The sequence below is a fragment of the Gavia stellata genome, chromosome 6, assembly GCF_030936135.1.
Source record: "Gavia stellata isolate bGavSte3 chromosome 6, bGavSte3.hap2, whole genome shotgun sequence".
NCBI lineage: Eukaryota > Metazoa > Chordata > Aves > Gaviiformes > Gaviidae > Gavia > Gavia stellata.
In genome coordinates this window covers 41,845,505-41,865,869 of record NC_082599.1, presented here as the reverse complement: position 1 = coordinate 41,865,869, position 20,365 = coordinate 41,845,505, and the positions used below count along the sequence as shown (strand labels likewise).

Genomic DNA, 20,365 nt, shown 5'->3' with positions numbered 1-20,365 from the left:
GATTCTGTTTTGAGAGCAGAATGTAACACCGAGTGTGCATTCTTTGAAAATGTATGTGATGATGGCAATGCTGGGATCATTTCCCATTATAGACTTCTATATTATCTTGACAGCTGGATATTTCTTCTGCTACCTTCAGTGTGCTCACTGGGTAAGATTAATTCTAAGTCAATCGTAGTGATGTGGGTGTACAAATCCAAAAAAATCCCCAAACAAATAGGATGTTTCTGTGATAGGTCAGTGATTTCCAAAATTAATACTTCGGGCTGTACATTCTGGTAAGTAACTGGTTTAAATGGCAGCACTACAAACAGACTTTGGGGAGGGAAAGAATGCTGTGTTTTACTGCTAATTTTTGTAAGACACAGCCATGACTCTGATAGGCATTATACTGCTTCAGCTGAGAAAACTGCTGGTGCTACTTTTGCATTGCCATTGGTAATAAAGCTTCTGGAGTTAGTACTTAATTTATTTTTTTTTTTAATACTAGTCAAAAGAGAAAATAATGCAAGTCCTTCCTCTGAAGCTGTATTGTCTGTTTTCACTGTAGGAGAGCTTGTATCTCTCCGAAAACCAAACAGCTATTGTGGCAGGTTACCTTGTTAAATGTACCATCAGATGCTGCCACTTTTCTTACCATAATAATCATAGCTACAGCTAGTGAACACCACCATTGTTTTTCTAAATGTGACTTTATAGTATTGCTTGTATTAGATGCTAACTTCTTCTAGCCTGACCTGAATTTCTTGGGGATTTAGAGATGTATTGTATTAAGGTACCAGCCAGTCTACATTAAAATGAAATACAAGTCTAGCTTTTTTTTGACAGGTGAAGTGCTTAACAGTTCTATATTCCAGTCGTATCATTTGAAAGGATCAAAAGAAGCTTGATAGTCTTAAATTTAGCACTATGTCACTTTGAGGATAAAGTCATCTGTTTTCATGTCACTTAAAACCAACTAATCTATGACAAAACAGGAGAGAATAAGTCCAAATTTTTTGTGCAGAACATACAGAAAGGAAGAAGGATTGTTAATGTGTTATTTGAATTTAAATATGCTTAAGTAATTGTTAGCTGTTTATTGATATAAATTAAAAAAACCCTCAAAACCAAACAAAAAAAGACTTAATTTGCTCCAATACTTGCAGGAAGGAGACGTATTTCTGGAGTAAAAGATAACAGCTTGAAAATGCTGTCTTGGCTAGCTTTGGCTTTACGTAGCTAAAATGGTAAGCTCCTCCAAAGACAACCTTTGATGACCCATATGCTAATACTTTCTGGCCAGCATTACTCCTGATTACAAAGGAATCTAATAACCTTCCCTGGCAGAGTTTACCATCTTCTCATGTCACCAGTGATCTCTACCAGCAGTTCTGAGTGGGTGGGTTCATGGGAGTCCCGCATGTTTTTGCACCATTCCGCAAAGATCTGCCCTGCATGGTTTCATTTGGAGTGCGTTTTTGTGAATATGATGTTATTACTTGCCTCACCAAATTTCAAGCATGATGTAAGACTAAATATCGCAGTTGGTGAAATGTTTTGTTTTGTTCAGTAGCAGTGACTTTTGTGCGACAGCTGCTGTTGGGTTGTGGAAATGGATGCATAGACAAATATGAGAATTTCTCTGTCTGTAGTCATACTTTAATCTTCTAGGAGGATTCATTCACAATTTATAGTTTGTTGTTCCTGCTATACGCTTATAACCTCTTGTTAATGTTCTTGTATTGTAGTTGTTTTAAGAAAAGGCTTTTCTGAAATGTAGGCTACCTTTATATTTTTGCTATGCTGTGATATCCCCATTAATCCATTTGTGATCTACCTTCTCAAAAGTATGCGTTCAAGAAGTACATTTTTGTGTGTAGCTAACAGAATTGTGAATGTCAAAATTCCCAGAGGCAGCACTTACTTTAAAAACCAAAAGCAAAAAACACACACCCCAAAACCAACAAAAGCTCCTTATTTTGGGAATTTAAACTAGTTATCTGCAAACATTTCCAGAATATTTCTTCATCGACCACAGCAATCCATATAAGATACATTACAGAAAAGGCAGCAGGCTAAAGCATTGAACTCGGAGTCTGATTTTGAAAGGTAAGAGGAAATCCCTGCTGAACTGTCTTGCCTGGTTTGTTTTTCAGAACATCTTCAATATGAAGAACATGTGAAGGCTAGGTCATGGTTTATGAGCAGTCACTTGATACTTTCTTTCCATGGAACACTTGAAAGGTTTTGCTGGAGTATCACTTGCTCTGTGCACTTGAAGTTGTTTTTAAAGTTAGTCTTTATGCCACACCATAATGTTTACGTTGAGTGCTTCCAGTAGGTGACGAAGATGTTAATTTTGGGGGAACATGTTTTTCTGTTAAATTCGTTTTTAAAGTGACATCAAGGAGACAATAAGGGAATTGGTATTAAATCTGGAGAGTTGTACAAATTGTTTGCAGTCTCCTGATGAATCTACTGGATGTAATTTTTTGTGACCTAGAATCAAAGTCCATTTCTGTTTCTCAACTAAGTTCAACACTTAATAAGCGCAGATTGACCAGCGTTTGATATAAACGTTACCATTCTCTTTAGCTTTATCTAGAAATTTAATTAAATGCAGGTGCAAGACTGAGTAATAACTTCAGTACTTTGTTCCCACACAATGAACCCGCATGTCACTTACAAGACATTTGATGTCTGATGCGGTTTCCTGTCTGTTTGTGGGAATTGTTTTCCTTAGGAATTAGTGTCTTATGGAGAACCAGCTGAGCTCCAATGTCTGCTGCAGGTTGCAATCTGTTTTCCAGTGCTAGAAATCTGATCTCTCTGTTAAGTGTCACTTCTGAGTAAATACTTTAAATGGCAGATTCTTAAAGAGTAGAATTCATACCTACTTGGGCTAATATGTTCTTTACTCTTTCCCTTTCATAATTTTCTAGCTCTTCTCCCATAATCTGCAATCTTTCAAATTTGATATTTTTGATATATGAATGGGAAATATTTGCCTGGTGTGTTTTGTCTTGGAAGCATGTGTATGACAAAGAATTGTCTTAATATTTTTTCAATGAATTAGAAATATTTCTACTAAACCCAGCTACCCTTAGTGTACTTTTCAATAGACTGAAAAGGTTTATTTGTGCTATGTGAACTTTTGCCATGTTCTCTGAGCCTGTTGCCAAGAATGGTTCATTTTCATGCAAGGTAGAAAGAGATCTTGTAATTACAGTTAATGAGTCTGTTTTTGGCTGCTGAATATAGAATTAAATGAAAGTCTTAATTTTAAGTTCTTCACTACCTTTTACTTATTTTATATTTAACTGCCTGCTGTAGGCTTTTTGCATTTGAATGTAGAAAACAAAATCGATGCATAGAAATATTTCAAAAAATAGTCATGCCTGATCATTAGTTGTATTTTCCCCACCTTAAGTTTGAGATAAGAAATTCTTTACTAGCATTAAAATTCTTTTCCTTAGAATAGTAATATTTCAAATTGTTACACAGCACACTTTTTAATATGAACTCTCTTTACTAGAAAATCATAGTTCGTTTTCCTATCTCTGATGAACTTGCAGATTGTATCTTGAAAGGAAACATAACATCAAGAGCTTCTTGTCTGTAAGAAAACAGGTTTAGAGGTGAGATTTACCCCCCCCTGTTTTTACCTGATTCTAGGAATGAAGACAATTGACCTTTTGGTCCAAACTGTGAATATTGTATTCCTGGTTTTGACAAATTTTGCTAAATGGTGCAATATTTCACACTTTATATGCGTGTACACACACGCATATACATATACATGTATAAATGAAGTATATCTGTATATATGTGTTGCTCTAACTGTATAATATGTCAAAACAGCACATGGAAATTAGCACATTCAATAACTGTACCTGAATTTGCATGTGTTACATGCTGACGGTAGTCTAAATTGTGATCAAAATATCCTGTACTTTTGCAGCTGTTTCTCATTTCACAGCCTGCTCAAATGGCTTAAGTTTAGTCAGTCCAATCCCAGATGTTGTCTTTAACCAGTGGAGTAATTAGATCTATTTCTGTTATCATGTCAGAAACTTTTAATTTCAAAAAAAACCCACAAAACAGTTTTAAAAATATTTCCAATTCTGCATATAATTAGAGTTGCCTTAAATATTCTGCATTGAAAATATGATCCAAATAATTGACCTGTCATTGAGCAGCAGATCACTTTCTTCTACCTGCGGTGCCACCCAATTGTTTATGTTTTTATAAAAATACAGATTACAGGAATAATTATGAATTATAGAGAAGTGCTTTATCATTTGTACTTCTATTGAGTCTTTATTACTTTGCTCAAGATCTGTAACAGTTGGTTCATAAAGCATTTTATTTCATTTTCAGTGTATAATTATGCTAGTGCTTTCCCTTTGTTTTATTAAATGCTTCAGTACTTTTAAACATTTTGTAACTAAATTTAGTTTTTTGTAGAAACTGAGTACTTCCAAATGCCTAAGCTCCTATTCCAAACTCTTAACAAAACTGTTACTGCATTATAGCCAGAACTGCAATTGCACACTTTTTATTTGATGTTTATAAAAGGTGACCCCATTCTGTCAATATTGTGGTAGTGCTGTGTTTTTTATTACACTACACGTGAGTATGAAATGAAGGAGACTGTGGAATATCTGGGACTTAATTTGAAGACACGCCTGGAAGAGGGTAGAATAGCTTGAGAAAGTTGTGGTGATTAATTTGATACTGAAATATCTGAGGGGAAGATTTGGCCATGGATCACTACCCCAGAACAGTTTTCAAACACTGCCTTTACCTAAAATTCTGTGGGTTCGGTGGTGACCGTGGATGCAAAGTTGAACACTTAGGAAAATGAATGATGTCAGTTAGCAGTCAGCTGCTTTTATAACCTCTTCCCTTGTCGTGGCTTTTTAACTAACCTGTTAGATCTTGGATGAAATGATGCGATCACACAGGTTTGGTAGCCACTCTTTCTCCTGTTAGGTGCTTAGTATCCATGAGAGGGCGCTGCAGCATCTGTAGTACAGGTGTGGCGAAGAGACTCGTGGAGAGGCTGAGAGAAGCAGCATGTCCTTAAAGACATAGCTGAAGAGAAATCTGAAGATAGCTGAAGATAATAGGTTCTTATACTATTAAATTCCAAAACCAAGGCAAGCTACTTTTATTTCTTTAGAAATATGAACAAGTGTAAATATGCAGAGACTTCATGGTAATTTAATACTAATACAGACTCTGCAACAATTAATAAAAGAAGATAATACAGGTTTAAAATATTGCCTGTTTTGAATTGCTGGACATTGAAATTATTTAGGCACATATATTTAACTAGTTTATCTTAACATGTCAAGATTAGGAGTGGTTTACATTTATTGGAATGAATGTGAAACGAATGCATCAAATATCCCCCCCCTTTTTTTTTCGTAGCTCACTGACAGGCAGACTAAAATAGTGATTTTTCACTTTTCCTTGTTCTTTCTGAATCCAGGCAAACTGTTAAAATGCAAAAGCTAGAAGTCTGACACTGTAAGTTTAAATTATAGTAGCAGCTGCAGAACTAGTTTTTCTGCATGGGCAAATTAAACCTAATAACATGCCCCCAACCCCTGAGGGGCTGCCATAGCAGCACCAGGCACAAGCAATTTCCATACTGTGGAGCTTAAAAGAGTTCTGCTGAGGTGCAATTGAAGCCAGTACCAGTTTTTTTTTTCCTGGTGATTTCCTATATCAGCTCTCCAGAGAGTACGTTAAAGTGCTGAAGCTTAAAGGCTTCCATGTTTTCGAGAGCTGGGAGGCTATCTAACATCAGAGTGCTATTTGCGCATCAACCCAGCTGTTTCAATTACCAATTTATCGCTGGGGAGCAGTAGTGGATTTTTAAAGTTTGAAGATAGATCTGAGCTCTTACTGTCTAAAAGAAAATTCACAGTTCTGTTAGGATGATAGTGTAGATGCTGAATGGTTACAGGATTTAACCCTACTGTTTTGGGTAGTGTTTATTCATATGCTTTTATAAATCCTATTAGAACGGCAATATTACCCATTCTGCTCTACACTGTAGTATGAAACTGAAATCTGTGTGAAAATACTGGAAATTGTGTTATTACTCCTATTAGTTTAATAAAATTACCTTATCCCTACCCTCAGACTCACAGTCCTTTGGCAGACTTAGTAAACTGTCATGAAAGCCCAAGAATCACATTATCAGACTCTCAGGAGGTGAAACAAAATATCCGCTTTTGGAGTGCGTGGTGCCACTCTCACTCTGTTCCACAATGCACCTAGACAGCCAGTTAATTTTCTTCATGTGCTTATATTAATTTGGGCAGAGCGGGAAGCATTTAAGGTAATTGTCTGAAAAATCTGAAATATTATGTTACTGCATATCAGTGTAATGGGATATTATTTTGGTATTTCTTTTTGTAAAACAGCTGATTTGTATTAACTGCAATTAGGAAATGTATTCTTCTAAAGCTGTTTTTCTGACCCCGAGTACTACACGTTCACAGCCTGTTTTGAAGGCATCTAAAATAAGCCAATTGGAGGAGTTTCACACATTGTTTTGAAATTGGAATTTTGTAATCCTTTATGGAGTGAATAGGGCAAGATGTATTTACACCTGGCACAGTAGTGTGCATCTCACAGCTGGGAGACATGCTCAGAGGGATGTGAGGCTGCTTCCAGGTTTCCCCAGCATGGGTGATTGGGGACCATGGTGGGATCTGTTGGAGGAGCGCAGCGCAGGCAATGCCTGCCTTGCAGCGTAGGCATGCTCAGGGGTTTGTTCAGTCATGTTCTTGTAAGTTTGAACTTTTTGTTTCTTCTTTCTTAATTCTAGGTATAGTTTAGTCAGGGTTGGAGAGGTGGGTTTTCATTTATTTTGTGGGTTTTTTTGTTTTTGTTTCTTCCAAATAGAGTCCCCGTATCAGTTTTCCTTTTGATTTCTGTGGACTGTTATTACATTGGGAATATGGAGGAACAGCTGACCGTGACTGGCTTGCTGTAAGAGCTGGATTTATGTGTAGCCTGCCATATAGCTCTGTTGAGGAGGGATACCCAAGAGGTGTTTTGTTAGTGCTGCTGCAGGGTTTTTTAAATTATAATACAGTGTTCTCAGGAATGCTGATGAATTTCAGTGACAACTTCAGTAAATCAGACAAGACATTTTCAGCTGTTCTTTTAAATTTGATGCCTTATTCTTTGTGGGGTTTGGGCATACAAACGACTTTTTTAAAGGGAAAGATGTGACTGCAGTTCCACAATTCACAACGTTAAAAAAAAATTGAAGGCTTTATATCTCTGCTTGATACATTTTAAGAAAGTAGATTAGAGTGGTTTACAAAGCTATCAATTCCAGCATGTCAGTAATTAAGGGAAGGGAAGTAGAATGAATTCTTCAATACGTCTCTAATACTCATTGTGGATCACTTTGACTAGGGTGTCAACCAGAACTTCACCTTCAGAGCAGCCTGATGACAACAGTTCATGTATAGAGCCATGTGGCTTAGCGATATTTGCTAGAGAAGAAGAAAAAAAAAGGTGAAGGATATTTTGAGTTTGTTTATTTTCATTTTAAGCATGAAGGGATTTAATGTCATAACTGCTTTATTCTGGTTAAAAGAAAATGGAGTGAGTGCCCCTAATGGGACATTGGGAATTTATGGTATGGTGTTGAAACCAAGATCGTGACATGCAGCACTTCACACCATGTCTGTGGAAGCAGTTATGTTTTCGGAAAGGATGTTATGCAGAAGGTCACATCTTTGCCTCCCATCGAGATTCGTGTACAATGCAGAATGTCATTTGCATTTTTAAAATTAGTATAAACTGTTGACTGTCCTTAGAGTATGATGTCTGCTTTAAAAATTATTACTTCCGTTCCTATTTTAGAAACAATTTTGTCCATAGTTGCAGACTCCCTGAATCATACTACCCAGATATCAAATAGTTTATGTGTATACTTCCAGCTGGTTGACCTGGAAATATTTCGTAATACTATAATACAGTTTCATTTCACACAAATAATCTTGTTTACCTGTTGTGGTCTGCTGTGTACGTCCTCATTGCTGCTGACAGTTAGGAGATATTGGTAAAATAATTTCCTGGATTCAGTATCATATCCAGTCAGTTATGCTACATAATGAAATCACTAATTTCCCCCAGTTAAATGGCTTTATAAAAATTTTGATGAAAATGAAACAAAAAAACCCCTAGGGATGCAATCATGTCTCCATTAACCAAAATTTCACTTTAGTTATTCAAGTTTGAGTTCCTACACCCATGTCTAGACTGAATAAGTATGTTATTTTTATAGATGTCAGCTAAACCCCTTTGTTCTCATTAGTTTTGGGGGAGATATATAAAGTCTTTGCATCTTTGAAAAGTTCAGTTTGATTTCTAGACCTTGAATGTTACCACCAAATTCTGGCCAATTTAGACCCTCTGGCAAAGACTTTGATTCAGTGGGTAAGTTTCTTGCTATCAGAAGGCTATGGAGAGCTTTCAATTTCCGAGTCTGATTTCAGGAGATACTTTCTGACTATGACATAATTTAGACCTACTCACTTATACCACTGATATCGGATATATAATGGGCTCCATATTACTGGAAAATTAAATGTAGCATGAGATAGTTCTTCTATCCACCTTATTCACCCTTTCCTGTCCTATATGATCCTCATAAGTTCTACTTTAATGTACTGCAATATATTTAAGTGTGGTAACAGTTCCGTTTCTATGTTAGATATGTAGATTTTATATTTAGAGAAGTCTTTCAGGGTCCCTACTGCACATCTACAGTTTACACATAGTAAAACAGCTTTTCTGAGATAACCATTTAAGTCAGCTCAGGAATTTCTTAGTACAACTGACACATACAGGCACCTTTCCCTTCCTTTGTATTCTAGCAAAATGATTGAGGAAACTATTTTCCCACAAAAATGCATAGAATAATTTGGTATGGGTTTTCCCATCTTTCCCTCATCAAATTGCTTGATTTGTTAAATGTGAGGAATAATTACCTGCTTATGATAAGTATCAAAAAACCTTTTTATTCAAGTGAAATAAATTTCCTTTACACTTCTGCTAGAAAGTGGAAGGAAGTTAAGTTGACAGTGGTCACCATGCACTCTGACTTCACCTGTAGTTCTGTATCATGATTTATGAGATTAACATGTTGATTCAGCATGATTATAGAGTGCTGTAGGTCTTTTTTGAATTTGGCTATTCCTCTATATGCCAAGACAGTTTCCTTTTTTGTTGGATCCAGTTATAGGCTATTGGATATTGTAAGATCTCTAGTTCAGTATTCTGCTAATTGTAACTATGGTCTGCTTTTTGCTCTGCTACCTGATTTAATTCTGCATACATTGCAACGGTACTGTTTCACTCCTCTTCTTCTGTGATGTGTGATGTGCTGGGGTGCTTATCTGAGATCACTCTTATCCATCAGCTTTAGCACACCACCATTCTTTTCTTTTTTTAAAAAAAAGAGAAAGAAGGAAAGAAACCAAACTCAACAACTGAAAATGAGGTAAAATGGATTTTCAACAGGAATATTCTACCTCTATCAACATATTTGAAGACATTTTTCTTAGGTGTTCCTAGGCTCTGCATTAGTGCAGACGGTCCTGCAGAGCCCTGGGATTTAGCAGCAACAGTAAGTTGAAACTGCTGTATGGGCTGGCAGAAGTGAAGTCATGAGACTGCCAGTGAAGTGCGATGTGCTGTGAGTCCGGAGGTCCTGCCATCACCCAGTGGTGAGTCCAACAGCTGAAGTGATACAGAGGGGAAAAGCATTACATCTCCTTGCCATGGGAGGGCAGCTGAATTGTCTTAGGTATGTTCCCAGCAGTGCACTCTTTAAAGAAAACTCCAGAGAGTGAACATAACAACCCCAAAACCTGAAGCAAACCTGGATGCAGGAGAAGACTTCTTTGTTTACTGCATTTTCTTTCGAGAGAGAATAAAACCAAAATATTCCATAACTGATTCTCAAGGATATTGAAAATATCCTGGTGTATTTATTTTTTTTATACTTGATTCTTTGTGATTTATTTGAATCTGTTTCATGGTCTTTGCATTAACATTTGCCAAGTAGAATACAGCTAGGAAGGACTGTTGTAACCAAATATCTGATAAATAAGAATCATTTAGAGTGGAACAAAACCCTAAATTCTTATCTGTAGGCAGAAAATACTCATCCGCTTTAATCTGGTGATAAGGGAATCTACTCTTGAACTGGAAGGCTAATACCCTAAAAGAGTGTATCTCAGTGTTTGCTTCTCTTGTTGGCTTGAATGGATGATTATGAATTATCTGTATTTTTTTTTCCAGTTTGATTGCTATATGTAAGATTCTTAGTTTGAAGCCTGCTTTTATTGCTTATAATGACATGTCAGAGTGTAACTAGCTCTCCACTTAACTGTAATAGCAGAAATAATGATCAGCTTAAGTCAGACATAAATTCTGCGAAGTCTAATTTTACATTTGGTTCTAGTGTTTCTTTTTAACTCAATGTATGCCTGTCCATAAACACTAATTTCAGCTTACTAATGACATAAAAACCTATGGAGTCAATCAATAAACACAGGGAGTTAATCAGCATAAAACTATGGCAGTTGATCTTTTCTCAAAATATCTCCAAATTTATCTCTTATTTATGCCTGAATTTGCATGATTTTTATTTTCTGGACTAGCAGTAAAGCAGAGAAAAGGGTGACTTACAACCAGTGCTGCAAGAGTAGTAATAGCTCACTTTTACAAGGAGTCTCAGTGTAAAAAAGGTACATAGATTTGGTCAAAAGAACCAAATGTGAGGTATGCAGGATGGGTAGGAAGCAAGCTAATACAGGTATTCTCCAGAGTGGCTCATGCTGTCATTGTACCAAGATGTACTTGGCACTGTTTAAAGCTCTGACTGTTTCTGGGGCCTTGATATTCTGTAAAATAATAGATTTGTAACATGTACAAGCTCCTAGGTCAACCTTAGAAGTTCATAAAAGCCATCTGCTGACAACTTGTACCTTCTGCTTGTGCCTCATTGGCATGCACTGTATGACGCTACCTCTTAATTTCATGAGCCCGTGTTTTGTTTTGTTTCGTTTTGTTTTTCTGCAGGGCTTTTGCCTCATTCAGTGTATTAGGATAAACAGTGCTCAGATTTAAAAAGGAACTAAAACCTCTTACTATTTTTGGCCTTTTACATGACGGTATTTTAAAATTAACATGCTTACCAATATAGACGGTATTTTAAAATTAACATGCTTACCAATATAGATCAGAAATTTTTAAAGTCCAAACCTAATGACAACATCAAGATCAAAACACCTCTAGTTTTTACTTTTAACTGATTTCAACATATATCATAGTACATTTTGTTGTATCTGGGAGCTTATAGTAGAAATGAAGAAATTATGAATTATGGCTTCAGTTCATTGCATTGACTTCTGAAAGATAAATTGCATTTCACGGTGTTCAGTTTGCAGTGTAAAAGTATTAGAGTGGATTGTCGATGAAGTGGTTTTACAGCTATTATGACAACAAAACTATTTTAGTGTTAACTCAGACCCAGATGTAGCTTAGAAATTAAAGATGTCACAAGGAAGCCATAACGGCCTTGCTTGGGCACCAGATAACCTTTTGTTGATTTCTGTAAGCTTTGGTGCAATTTGTGTTTGCAGTTGATAAGGCAAGAGGTGATTTGTGGCTGATTTTTCTTGAGGAGCAGACGGAAGGCACCAGCAGTGATCAGAACAGGTTGAACAGAAAACATTTATATGCTTATAGCACCTCATACTGCATTTCTGTGTGACTGTACAGGTGATCACAAGATGTGGAGGCTTCAACTGCTTCTTCCTTTCCAGACTTTTACAGTGAAGAAGCGGGTGAGAGCTGCTGCTCTGCTGTGGAGAGCTGGGGACAGCTGAGGAGGCTCCAGCACATTTGTGTTCACTACTGGTCTCTGCTGACATCCTAGTTTGGATGCTACTTTTGGTCTACCCTCCTGCATTGACTGGCTTTGATCTCCCATGCTATTAATAGGACACAGTCCTCTATTAGTAAATTGCAATAATCTTAAAGAAGAGGTGGCATCTAGGGGGCCAAAAAGTACATCTTATTTTGGAGCTGCTAAATTCTCCTTTGTTCCTGTTCCCTGCCATCCTCCTCTGTCTTATATCCCTGCATTTTCTTTAAAACATGACACTTCCGCTTTTTGATGCAGAACTAAAAGAAACAGGCAGAAGGGGGCTCAAAAATGTTAAGATCCAATGCAAAATAGTTGAGGGCTTTTCAAAAATAAATCTGAAGAATATCACAAGAAAATTAATGTTTATGTTATTTCCCATGGGTTACATTTTCCACTTGGTAAGGAACATGAAAATAAATGTAACTTGTAGAATTAGACTGGCAGTAGTACAGTATAATTGACTGCACTTCGGGCCTGATTATTCATGTGTCCGTAAGGTTGTTCTCATGTTGAGCTTAAGGGTTAAAACTGTAGTTTCGTAACTGGCTATCTGGTAACAGCTTAGCATGTGAACAATAGGAGCCAAAAATCTGGATGATTGATTTAGTACCTAATCAGATTACACTTGTTACAACTTTCCTAAAAAATAAATTTGATGCTGGCAAGAGGTGCCAGACTGACAGCTCTGGAATCTTATTTATCTACTGAAAGAGAACATTTCTGACAGCAAGAGTTTGAAATCTCAGCCTAGTGGGATTCAGTGCAGAATATAAAGATGCAATTTTGTCCTCAAACCATTTAAGACTTGGTTTCTCTGCAGAGGTTAGCAAGCTCTTGCACTGCATAGGGAAGGCACAGCTTCATGAAAGGTGTTGAAGTCGTGTGATGGAAGAGCCCGAGATTATTATTATGCACATGGCTGCTGGCTGTGGAACAGAGTAAGAGACCGACCAGGAGCTGTGCCTGCATCCTGACCCATGCTGCCTTCTCCAGTCCATGCAGGAATGGACCATTTGGCTTCTCGTTTGCAGAGGGATACCCCATGCAGTATCATCAGGCTTTGGGGAGGGCTGGGGAGAGCGGATGGGGAACAGCATGAAGGAGAGGAGTTGCCTATCGTTTTGCTGCACAAACTGACATTCTCATGCTTTTAGTAGTGTAGAGGGGAGGGTAAGATCCTGCTGTAGATGGCTTGCTGCAACCTTTGCTGGACTTGCCTTGGTTTTAAGAATAAGCATTTGTATTCTTTTGTATAGGTGTGAGGAAGTGTGTGTAACCTCTTTCTTTAGCTAGTGTATTTTTAACATCATGGTTTCTTTAATGATGGAAAAGCATTAGGAATTTTGGCCTAGAATCTTTGACTTGTTTTTATGACTTCTAGTGGTTTACTTCAGGTTTATGGTTTTTACTCAGACTCTTGAACTTCAGTTTTGTGTACACCTTGTTCACTATACTTTCATGCTGAATAGCATGACAGCCTCTGAGTGTGATACGCTGTAAATATGAATTGCAGCGGTGCAGTCTTTGATAGAGGTGGATCCTGGATCCGTCAGCATTATTGTAGATGAAGACTGTTTCCAAAGACTGCTGAGAGATTGTCTTGACTTGATGGGTGTCCGTGCAGTACAAGGGAGTTGTGCTTTGAGCAGCCTGTGCCTCTGCATAGCCTGCTGCTGTACCTTTTGGAGTTGAGCAGTGGCTTTGAGTTTTCTCTCCCATCCAAGCAGTATAATACAGAAGAGTGAAGGAAGGAAATAACATTTCCATTGGTGATTTTATCTGAGCAGCTAAAGTTTGAAAGAAGTTCAGAAAAGCCTTTAAGATTATACTTTTAACTGTGAATGACTGAGATGTGCAGATAATGTAGACTTCAGATAAAGCTCAGATGGACTGAAATGTATTTAGTTCTGTGATAGTACGAGATAAAATTGGTGGAAAATACTGTTTAGAACAGGATTAGATAAGACTCTGTAAAATATATTAGAGTACTAATCTTAAATTGGCAGAATGGAATAGATTACAGCTGCTAAGTTGTTGTTTATTGGATCTACATATCTAATATGTGAAGAAAATTTTATAAAATTTAATTTTGTGTTTTCTCAGTTGGATTTTAAATGAATGCTAGTTTCTAGTGGAATTAGAGTCTCATCGAGCACATCCCAGCATCTTTGGGATTTCAACCTGAGCTTTACTAGCACTGCAGTAGTGCCCAAGGTTGTCTGTATTAAAACACTTGGGGTTTGGGGGACTGGAGAAGAACGAGCAGATTTAAATCAGAAATTAGTTTTGTAATTTGGCTCCAATCAAGAAAAAAAAATCCTCCCCCCCACCCCCCCGCCCCCGAAATGCTGGCTTTTCTATAAAGACCGTCTGTTTCTCCCAGAGCTATAGCAACTTCAAAGGGTCTGTCAGCATTAGCACAGCTTGGGTAGAAACAGCCAACAGGATGTGGAATATTTGTACAGCGTTTCTAATTCCACAAGGGACTAAACACATTTGCTGTTTTATGTGCAAATACAAGAGATGATGTTATAAAATGAGAAGAAAGAATAACACAAAATGCAATCTTCATGTGTTTTGCACTGAATATGTCAAAGCATTGCTAGTCATAATTGAATATAAGTGCAAGACTGAACACAAGATTATGAGTTAAATTCAAAGTTGAATGGAAGCCAATCAGACTATATGTTTTCTCCAACTGTTTTTGTTGTTTTTAGTTTTACATTATAATGCAGCATGCTGTATTGTCATAATGTGATACAGAAATTGTTAAAGATGGGTATTGCTTGTAATGTATTAGAACTCTCTCTATATAAATATCAGGTTGAAGTTTGTTTACTGTCTTCCTGAGGAAGAATTTGTGAGCAATTCTGGGAACAAACCAGTAGAGAAAAATAACTGTTGAGACTTTAATGGCTCCATGGTAGGAGCATCTGGGAGGTAGAAAAGTAATTTTTTCAGAGTAAGTGTCCTTGCTGCAGAGAAGCAGTCTGAATTGGTTCAATTAATAGTTTTTTCATCATATTCCACTGTTAAATTGGAACAATTCTCCCTCACTGTTAAAATGGTACAACTCTCAGCACAGCACTAGCTCTTGCAGTTTCACTTTGCTATATGCAACTTTGCTTTTTGGTGAATTCTGCAAATATTTGGGAAATTCTACAGGGAAAAAAAATCAGCGCAAGCATAAAGGCTGTGGAGAGTACCTCAAACGATCAGCACAATCTTTAGAAAGCAAAGAAATGGCAGACACTTTGGGGTGGTACTGGTTTGCCTGCTCCCTTTTCTATCCTTATGCCGAGGGTTTATCTGCTAGTTTCAACGTATTTGAAGAGGAACTCACTGCTCCAGGTAAAGGGAATCAAAACCATAAGCCTCTCTAGATACTCAGGCTGTTTACATTGGGGAAGGCCGATGCATTAGAGAAGACCGAACATTACCATTTTGCTTAGAGAAGGAAATCTGAACTCCATGTGAAACTGGAACAGTAATGAGCAAAATGGAGTTCAGAGAACTGCATAATTTTTCTCCCCCTCTTTTAGAAATAGTGGAGGAAAATTTAGTTTGTATAGCATTAGGTCAAGAGTAAGATCATTCAGTGTCTGAACAAAAAAAAGCAATGTAGCCTTAACAGTTCCTTAAATGTGTTTTTGAAAGGGAGAATACCATAGAAAGAGTATGTATATATATTTTTACTGAATTCTGCTAAAGCTCATTAATAACTGTCATCCTTTTCAAATTTATGAGTGGGGGAAAAAATAGATCACTTTTCCAAAGCACGAAGGGGAAAGTGATTGCCTTTTTTTTTCAGCCATTTTCATGGGGATGACTGTGCAAAAATCTATGTCATTTGTACCAAGTAAACGTTTGAGCGCTAAGTTATTTCATTTCTGGCCAGTGTTGTTAAATATTGTTCAGTAATACTTAGGAGTGTTTTGTGTGATTTCTCCCTAAATAATTATTTCTCTGTTTGACTGTGTTTTCATTTTTTGTGTGAAAGGGGGGAGATCTGGTTCAGCTCATTTACTTCTTCGCTGGGATTATCTGATGTAGTGCCTCTGAGCTCCTTGCAGTCCATAAATATTCGAACTCGCAGCATGCGAGTGATGTAGGAAAGTGGTGTCTCCTCCTTGTTACAGGTAGAGGAGTGAGGCACAAAGAAATTGAAAACTAGCTCCTCCAAAGGATCTCGCTACCCAGATCCCATTGATTTCACAGGGAGATAGGCATTTAAATATCTTTCTGAAACTGACTGTAAGTAGCTTACTGAGGAACTCAGAAGAGGTCCATGGTGGACTACGAACCTCAGTCTTCCAAATCTTGATCTATTTCCCTGACTGCTGCCTTGCCTTTCTTCTAGGGAAGTTTTCATGTTTTTCTTTTGTCTCTTCTTTCTCAGAGACAAAGACAAAAGGAAGGCTTTAGTGGTATCTCTAGCACAAGTGGTTTCGGGGGAGGGACATGGAGGGAGCAGGAAGAAAGAAGCTCTTTCATATTGCCTTTTTAAGTTTATTTGAATTCTGACACAGTAGTCAAACTGATAGTTTTCTGCTAAAGTGTATGCCTGAATACTGCAGACCCATCTTTGACAGAGTTCATTTGACTTAAGCACCAGGGCAATGCTTTGCCAGTGCTTAATATACTCAAGTATTTCTGTGACCATGAAACAACCTTCTATAAATATGTTACAGCAGTTGTACAGGGCTGTCTAAAGAAGTCTGTCTATAAAGATTTATTTGCAAATGTCCTTTTACCCTTTATTTAACAAGCAGCTTTCAAGGGCTGTTTATATTTTTGGCAGAGCTATGAGCTTTCTCTCAGGGCTACTCACATTTCAGAGAACAGGTGACTTGCATACTTTTTGTTTATAAATTACAAGTAAACTACATTGTCAGTCCAATATATATTTAGAGCAATCATAGTTGACCATATTGCTAACAATTTCCAGTTCCTTTTAACATGCTGTGAATTTCTGGTTGGTGTTTGCAGGGTTGGTTTGTTTGTTTTGGGGTTTTGTTTGTTAGTTTTGGGTGGGTTTGGTTTTTTTTTTCCCCAGCTTGGAGACCTCAGGAGTAATCTTGGTATGTTTAAAATGTTGTTTTCAAACAAAGCTTGTCTCTTTTTGCACTCTTTTGTTGTATTTCGTATGTATTCTCTAAAGGTGATAATTCTCCTATATTCACTTAAAATAATGATCACTAATTATTCCCTGTTAGTAAAGCAGAACACTCAAAGATTGCTAACAAATGATACATGCAGGAACACACAGGAAATCACAAAGCATCTTATCAGTCCAAGAAAATGAACTCATCATCTTTCGGCTGTTTGAACACTATAGAACTGATTATTTTAGGATTGATTTTTGTTTTAAATTCTGAATTAGTTGGATAGAAACTTTTGGGAAGCAGCGTAACGATCTGCACTGGTTTGTGGCTCAGTGGTGGAAAGAACTTGCCTTGTGGTGCCCATGGCTTAATTCTCTGTTGGAATCATCTGCTTGACTTTGTTGAAATTATGCCAGTGAATAATTTGGCCCCTGGTATTCCAGGAAACAGAAGAATGGATGCTGAAACCTGCTAATATCACTGGACTGTAACCAAATATCCCTTACGATGGGGGTGGGGGACAAAACCATTTTTTTAAGGAGTGATGTGTCTAGCTCCAAGGTCAGGCAAACTGTGTCTTTATATTCCTGTACCATTAAAAACTTATCTTATAAAAGATTTGAGGTTATTTGGGCACTGTGTCATTTCTATAACAGTAAGTATTAGAAATCAGGAAGCTGAACAACACAATTAAATAGAAATAAAAGAGAAGGTGCTAACACTTGAGCAAACTCGAAAAATTGCACTTCATACAGTCACCTGAGAATTCAGATGCTTGCTGCAGGCTGCTCCAGCTCCAGAACTCTTGCTTTCCCCTTTCGTTGTCCAGCTGTACATTGGTTTTCTTCCTTGCTCAACCACTGACCTCTCTCAGATGGTCTTGGCTCCTTTCCGTACTGTGATTAACTGCACTGCTTTTGATCTGATTATGCACAGGTCACGTTCTACCCAGGAAATGTGACAAGGTCTGCGGGGAAAATGCCATCTCTGTGCATGGCATGGGTGTCCAGGAGAAAGTCCTCTATGGTCCGTTCCTCTTTCCAGTTATCAGGAATCCCGGGCCTGGCGTGGTGGGATTCCTCATCTTCCTTACCCTTTATTGTGAGGGTAGCAACAGAAGTCAAAATAGGCAGGAGCAGGACAGGAGCCCTGGCAGTTTCCTCTCTGGGTGGCAGTGATCCTTCTCAGCAGATGCCTCTGCCCAAGAGGTTTCAGTCAACTCTCAAGGCTGTTTTATAGCTCTTCTCCCTTTCTACGGTTTCAGAGGATGAGGACAGAGAGAACACAAACTGCATCTGGGAGTGTCACAAGGGCATAGGGTGCTTAGGCCATGTAGCAGCATTCAGGAATATGATCTTAAAGCAGAAACACATATTGGTTCTGTGTACGCTAATACTAGCTGTGGTGCAGTTATGAGAGATCAGTATTGCAGAGATCCCTAGACTCAGTTTGTTCAGAGTTACTTTTGTTTCCTGGTCAAAGCTAGACTGCCTTATACCATGAGGATTATAATTGTTATCCTGCTATTTATACCATAGTCAAGATACCAGTGCCTAATGGAAAACAGCTAGCATGCTGGCAGCACTAGATTTTATGATGGCTGTAATGGAAGTTATCAATGCCTTCTGTAACTTGGTAGGGAAAAACCAGAATTCTTTCTATCAAGAAAATTTTTCATTTGTAGACTATCAAAATACCCAAAATAGCATTAGCGTTTTCAGTATTCAAGTTTAGACTATGTGTAGCAAACATATTGATGAGTGTGTTAATAATACATAAAAGCTCCCTAAGTAACCACTGACAATGTACATCGTAATGGTTTGGGCATTTTATAATTGCATTTCTCAATAGCATACAAATGCATATGGTAGAAAGGAATGGCTCTCAAGGGCTTTATACAGAGAAGCATGAATAAGCTGTGTTTTTAAAAGTGTGCAAATAGTGTATGGCCTGAAAAGATAAACCACAGTGATGGAAAAAGTAATTTTCAAGTTATCTCTGGGCACAGTCTGCTCACAATAAATAAACAAATGCATCAAACTGATTAATAGGTAACAAATCCCAGTGCTGGTAGACAAATTGACTTGTCACCAAATTCTGTTTAGAACTTTGTTTTTACATGAACAGGTTGGAGAGTTACTCATAGATACAATCATGAACAGGTTCAGAGCGAATCAGTCAGGCTGGTGTTTTGTTCTGTCCCCCAAGCACATATGTGCCTGGTTCCTCCTGTGCATTAACCTTGGAACATACTGTCGAAGTTCATTTGCAAGTGGTTTGCCTTTGTCTCATCGAGATTGTGTCCAATACTTGATTGGTAAGCAAATGCAAAACAAGTTGTGACATCCCTTCCTGACATCATAAGCAAATCTATCATTTCCTGCATTCATATTCTCTCATAGGATTATGGGGCTCCTCACATTACTTTGAGTCTGTAACCTATCTCTTATTTTTTCTGCTGTCTGTGACATTTTACCTATCTGTTAGGTCAGTCATTTAGAATGTCAGTTCCTTGAAGCATGCACCACCATATTTTGGTGTCTGTGTGTATATCTTTAGTGCAAAGGCACCTTGACCCAGCTGCGATCTGTAGTCTAGGTAGCTATTATTGAAATTTTAGTATTTAATATCCTTGAGGAATTCCTTTTCAGTAATATTGATTGGCAGCAGTTATCTGTGATATAGTAGGTTTGCATTCTGAGAAAAGGAGGAGAGTAACACTTTTTACAAGTCTTTGATAGCGACCTTTTGATTTGTGGAATAGATGCAAACAGCAAAATGTAAATGAAATGCAGCAATAAACACACGCAATTTCTTTGGACAACTTGCCATCCCCTGCCCTGCTGTTTACTTGGCCAGGGCTGGAGTTCTGAAGTGCCCTGAAATTTGTGTCATTATTGTTATAGGGGTTATTTTAGCCTGTAATGTATTTATATCTTAAGTAGAAGTAAAATTTTGTTAAAGTTTTGGCGAAAAGATCTCGAAATCTAGAGGGAAGGATCTAACTTTAACTGGAACCTAAATATCTCTTGATTTACTCAGTGCACTTCAAATCCTATAAAAGTGTGTTTTCCCCTTGTACCTACTAGGGTCATCTTGCCCTGGCCTGTGCTGAGCTCTGTTACACTGCTGCGCAGCTTTATATTTCATCTTTTTCTTCCAAGCTTACGTGCTGTACAACTGAGCTGTTGAAAAGAACAAACGTGTTCTGAAACCGTTCAGGAGGTGAATCCAGACTGTGCCACTTTCCAGTGACTGCTTGGTTCAGCACAGTGTTTAACTTAGCCTCCAAGGGTTCCCC

General features: G+C 37.7%; 1 protein-coding gene across 1 annotated transcript in view; it reads left to right on the top strand.

The window, feature by feature from the left end:
* The window catches only part of ZNF385D (zinc finger protein 385D), a 420,720-nt gene that overhangs the window by 106,642 nt on the left and 293,713 nt on the right, over positions 1-20,365 (top strand). The window lies entirely within an intron of this gene.